This window comes from Camelus bactrianus, unplaced genomic scaffold (assembly GCF_048773025.1).
Source record: "Camelus bactrianus isolate YW-2024 breed Bactrian camel unplaced genomic scaffold, ASM4877302v1 HiC_scaffold_43, whole genome shotgun sequence".
Classification (NCBI taxonomy): domain Eukaryota; kingdom Metazoa; phylum Chordata; class Mammalia; order Artiodactyla; family Camelidae; genus Camelus; species Camelus bactrianus.
In genome coordinates, this window is record NW_027413959.1 from 3227876 (window position 1) to 3233875 (window position 6000).

Consider the following 6000-nt stretch of genomic DNA (forward strand, 5'->3'; position numbering starts at 1 on the left):
CTGCCAGGGAACACCTGTGACACAATGCAGCTGCGTGGAGGGCGGCCCCGAACCTCCCCCACACAGTCATCCGTGTTCCGGAATTCTGAGTGTGGGGAGGTTCCGTCTTCTGTCTGCAGCACCCGGGTTCTCCTAGGAGCCTTTCGAGTGTCTTCCCCCAGTCCCTCCCTGTGCGGGCTGCCGGGGAAAGGCGGGGGTTGGGCTGGAAACTCAGGTAGCATCTTGTGCCTCCCCATGGACAGGGGAGGTAATTAGCGGTCTTCCCCCTGCCAGGGAACACCTGTGACACCAGTCAGCTGCGTACACGTCGGCCCCAAAACTCGACCACACAGTCAGCCGTGTTCCGGAATTCTGAGTGTGGGGAGATTCCGTCTTCTGTCTGCAGCACCCGGGATCTCCTAGGAGCCCTTCGAGAGTCTTCCCCGAGTCCCTCCCAGTGCGGGCAGCCAGAGAAAGGCGGGGTTTGGGCTGGAAACGCAGGTAGCATCTAGTGCCTCCCCATGGACAGGGGAGGTATTTAGCGGAATTCATCCTGCCAGCGAACACCTGTGACACCAGGCAGCTGCGTGGAGTGCGGCCCTAAACCTCACCCACACAGTCACACGTGTTCCGGAATTCTGAGTGTGGGCAGGTTCCGTCTTCTGTCTGCAGCACCCGGGTTCTCCTAGGAGCCTTTCGAGTGTCTACCCCCAGTCCCTCCCTTTGCGGGCTGCCAGGGAAAGTAGGGGGTTGGGCTGGAAAAGCAGGTAGCATCTTGTGCCTCCCCATGGACAAGGGAGGTAATTAGCGGACTTCCCCCTGCCAGGGAACACCTGTGACACCAGGCAGCTGCGTGGGGGGCGGCCCCGAACCTCCCCCACACAGTCAGCCGTGTTCCGGAATTCTGAGTGTGGGGAGGTTCCGTCTTCTGTCTGCAGCACCCGGGATCTGCTAGGAGCCCTTCGAGTGTCTTCCCCGAATCCCTCCCACTGCGGGCTGCCGGTGAAAGGAGGGGGTTGTGCTGGAAAAGCAGGTAGCATCTTGTGCCTCCCCATGGACAAGGGAGGTAATTAGCGGACTTCCCCCTTCCAGGGAACACCTGAGACACCAGGCAGCTGCGTGGAGGACGGCCCCGAACCTCCCCCACACAGTCAACCGTGTTCCGGAATTCTGAGTTTGGGGAGGTTCCCTCTTATGTCTGCAGCACCCGGGTTCACCTAGGAGCCCTTCGAGTGTCTTCCCCAAGTCCCTCACTGTGCGGGCTGCCGGGGAATGGCGGAGGTTGGGCTGGAAAAGCAGGTAGCATCTTGTGCCTCCCCATGGACAAGGGAGGTAATTAGCGGACTTCCCCCTGCCAGGGAACACCTGTGACACCAGGCAGCTGCGTGGAGGGCGGCCCCGAACCTCCCCCACACAGTCAGCCGTGTTCCGGAATTCTGAGTGTGGGAAGGTTCCGTCTTCTGTCTGCAGCACCCGGGATCTCCTAGGAGCCATTCCAGTGTCTTCCCAGAGTCCCTCCCTGTGCGGGCTGCCGGGGAAAGGAGGGGGTTGTGCTGGAAACGCAGGTAGCATCTAGTGCCTCCCCATGGACAGGGGAGGTAATTAGCGGACTTCCACCTGCCAGGGAACACCTGTGACACCAGGAAGCTGCGTGGAGGGCGACCCCGAACCTCCCCCACACAGTCAGCCGTGTTCCGAAATTCTGAGTGTGGGGAGGTTCCGTCTTCTGTCTGCAGCACCCGGGTTCTCCTAGGAGCCCTTCGAGTGTCTTCCCCCAGTCCCTCACTGTGCGGGCTGCCGGGCAATGGCGGAGGTTGGGATCGAAAAGCAGGTAGCATCTTGTGCCTCCGCATGGACAAGGGAGGTAATTAGCGGACTTCCCCCTGCCAGGGAACACCTGTGACACCAGGCAGCTGCGTGGAGGGCGGCCCCGAACCACCCCCACACAGTCAGCCGTGTTCCGGAATTCTGAGTGTGGGGAGGTTCCGTCTTCTGTCTGCAGCACCCGGGATCTCCTAGGAGCCCTTCGAGTTTCTTCCCCGAATCCCTCCAACTGCGGGCTGCCGGGGAAAGGCGGGGGTTGGGCTGGAAACTCAGGTAGCATCTAGTGCCTCCCCATGGACAGGGGAGGTAATTAGCGGACTTCCCCCTGCCAGGGAACACCTGTGACACCAGGCAGCTGCGTGGAGGGCGGCCCCGAACCTCCCACACACAGTCAGCCGTGTTCCGGAATTCTGAGTGTGGGGAGGTTCCGTCTTCTCTCTGCAGCACCCGGGATCTCCTAGGAGCCCTTCGAGAGTCTTCCCCGAGTCCCTCCCAGTGCGGGCAGCCAGGGAAAGGCGGGGTTTGGGCTGGAAACGCAGGTAGCATCTAGTGCCTCCCCATGGACAGGGGAGGTATTTAGCGGAATTCCCCCTGCCAGCGAACACCTGTGACACCAGGCAGCTGCGTGGAGTGCGGCCCTAAACCTCACCCAGACAGTCACACGTGTTCCGGAATTCTGAGGGTGGGGAGGTTCCGTCTTCTGTCTGCAGCACCCGGGTTCTCCTAGGAGCCTTTCGAGTGTCTTCCCCCAGTCCCTCCCTTTGCGGGCTGCCAGGGAAAGTAGGGGGTTGGGCTGGAAAAGCAGGTAGCATCTTGTGCCTCCCCATGGACAAGGGAGGTAATTAGCGGACTTCCCCCTGCCAGGGAACACCTGTGACACCAAGCAGCTGCGTGGAGGGCGGCCCCGAACCTCCCCCACACAGTCAACCGTGTTCCGGAATTCTGAGTGTGGGGAGGTTCCGTCTTCTGTCTGCAGCACCCGGGATCTCCTAGTAGCCCTTCGAGTGTCTTCCCAGAGTCCCTCCCTGTGCGGGCTGCCGGGGAAAGGAGGGGGTTGTGCTGGAAACGCAGGTAGCATCTAGTGCCTCCCCATGGACAGGGAAGGTAATCAGCGGAATTCCACCTGCCAGGGAACACCTGTGACACAAGGCAGCTGCGTGGAGGGCGGCCCCGAACCTCCCCCACACAGTCATCCGTGTTCCGGAATTCTGAGTGTGGGGAGGTTCCGTCTTCTGTCTGCAGCACCCGGGTTCTCCTAGGAGCCTTTCGAGTGTCTTCTCCCAGTCCCTCCCTGTGCGGGCTGCCGGGGAAAGGCGGGGGTTGGGCTGGAAAATCAGGTAGCATCTTGTGCCTCCCCATGGACAAGGGAGGTAATTAGCGGAATTCCCCCTTCCAGGGAACACCTGTGACACCAGGCAGCTGCGTGGAGGGCGGCCCCGAACCTCCCCCACACAGTCAACCGTGTTCCGGAATTCTGAGTGTGGGGAGGTTCCCTCTTATGTCTGCAGCACCCGGGTTCACCTAGGAGCCCTTCGAGTGTCTTCCCCAATTCCCTCACTGTGCGGGCTGCCGGGGAATGGCGGAGGTTGGGCTGGAAAAGCAGGTAGCATCTTGTGCCTCCCCATGGACAAGGGAGGTAATTAGCGGACTTCCCCCTGCCAGGGAACACCTGTGACACCAGGCAGCTGCGTGGAGGGCGGCCCCGAACCTCCCCCACACAGTCAACCGTGTTCCGGAATTCTGAGTGTGGGGAGGTTCCGTCTTCTGTCTGCAGCACCCGGGATCTCCTAGGAGCCATTCCAGTGTCTTCCCAGAGTCCCTCCCTGTGCGGGCTGCCGGGGAAAGGAGGGGGTTGTGCTGGAAACGCAGGTAGCATCTAGTGCCTCCCCATGGACAGGGGAGGTAATTAGCGGACTTCCACCTGCCAGGGAACAACTGTGACACCAGGAAGCTGCGTGGAGGGCGGCCCCGAACATCCCCCACACAGTCAGCCGTGTTCCGGAATTCTGAGTGTGGGGAGGTTCCGTCTTCTGTCTGCAGCACCCGGGTTCACCTAGGAGCCCTTCGAGTGTCTTCCCCCAGTCCCTCACTGTGCGGGCTTCCGGGCAATGGCGGAGGTTGGGATCGAAAAGCAGGTAGCATCTTGTGCCTCCGCATGGACAAGGTAGGTAATTAGCGGACTTCCCCCTGCCAGGGAACACCTGTGACACCAGGCAGCTGCGTGGAGGGCGGCCCCGAACCACCCCCACACAGTCAGCCGTGTTCCGGAATTCTGAGTGTGGGGAGGTTCCGTCTTCTGTCTGCAGCACCCGGGATCTCCTAGGAGCCCTTCGAGTGTCTTCCCCGAATCCCTCCAACTGCGGGCTGCCGGGGAAAGGCGGGGGTTGGGCTGGAAATTCAGGTAGCATCTAGTGCCTCCCCATGGACAGGGGAGGTAATTAGCGGACTTCCCCCTGCCAGGGAACAACTGTGACACCAGGCAGCTGCGTGGAGGGCGGCCCCGAACCTCCCCCACACAGTCAGCCGTGTTCCGGAATTCTGAGTGTGGGGAGGTTCCGTCTTATGTCTGCAGCACCCGGGTTCACCTAGGAGCCCTTCGTGTGTCTTCCCCCTGTCCCTCACTGTGCGGGCTGCCGGGGAATGGCGGATGTTGGGCTGGAAAAGCAGGTAGCATCTTGTGCCTCCCCATGGACAAGGGAGGTAATTAGCGGACTTCCCCCTGCCAGGGAACACCTGTGACACCAGGCAGCTGCGTGGAGGGCGGCCCCGAAATTCCCCCACACAGTCAACCGTGTTCCGGAATTCTGAGTGTGGGGAGGTTCCGTCTTCTGTCTGCAGCACCCGGGATCTCCTAGGAGCCCTTCGAGTGTCTTCCCCGAATCCCTCCAACTGCGGGCTGCCGGGGAAAGGCGGGGGTTGGGCTGGAAACTCAGGTAGCATCTAGTGCCTCCCCATGGACAGGGGAGGTAATTAGCGGACTTCCCCCTGCCAGGGAACACCTGTGACACCAGGCAGCTGCGTGGAGGGCGGCCCCGAACCTCCCACACACAGTCAGCCGTGTTCCGGAATTCTGAGTGTGGGGAGGTTCCGTCTTCTGTCTGCAGCACCCGGGATCTCCTAGGAGCCCTTCGAGAGTCTTCCCCGAGTCCCTCCCAGTGCGGGCAGCCGGGGAACTGCGGGGGTTGGGCTGGAAACTCAGGTAGCATCTAGTGCCTCCCCATGGACAGTGGAGGTAATTAGCGGTCTTCTCCCTGCCAGGGAACACCTGTGACACCAGTCAGCTGCGTACACGGCGGCCCCAAACCTCGACCACACAGTCAGCCGTGTTCCGGAATTCTGAGTGTGGGGAGATTCCGTCTTCTGTCTGCAGCACCTTGGATCTCCTAGGAGCCCTTCGAGAGTCTTCCCCGAGTCCCTCCCAGTGCGGGCAGCCAGGGAAAGGCGGGGTTTGGGCTGGAAACGCAGGTAGCATCTAGTGCCTCCCCATGGACAGGGGAGGTATTTAGCGGAATTCCCCCTGCCAGCGAACACCTGTGACACCAGGCAGCTGCGTGGAGTGCGGCCCTAAACCTCACCCAGACAGTCACACGTGTTCCGGAATTCTGAGGGTGGGGAGGTTCCGTCTTCTGTCTGCAGCACCCGGGATCTCCTAGGAGCCATTCCAGTGTCTTCCCAGAGTCCCTCCCTGTGCGGGCTGCCGGGGAAAGGAGGGGGTTGGCCTGGAAACGCAGGTAGCATCTAGTGCCTCCCCATGGACAGGGGAGGTAATTAGCGGACTTCCACCTGCCAGGGAACACCTGTGACACCAAGCAGATGCGTGGAGGGCGGCCCCGAACCTCCCCCACACAGTCAGCCGTGTTCCGGAATTCTGAGTGTGGGGAGGTTCCGTCTTATGTCTGCAGCACCCGGGTTCACCTAGGAGCCCTTCGAGTGTCTTCCCCCAGTCCCTCACTGTTCGGGCTGCCGGGGAATGGCGGGGGTTGGGCTGGAAAAGCAGGTAGCATCTTGTGCCTCCCCATGGACAGGGGAGGTAATTAGCGGACTTCCCCCTGCCAGGGAACACCTGTGACACCAGGCAGCTGCGTGGAAAGCGGCCCCGAACCTCCCCCACACAGTCAGCCGTGTTCCGGTATTCTGAGTGTGGGGAGGTTCCTTCTTCTGTCTGCAGCACCCGGGATCTCCTAGGAGCCCTTCGAG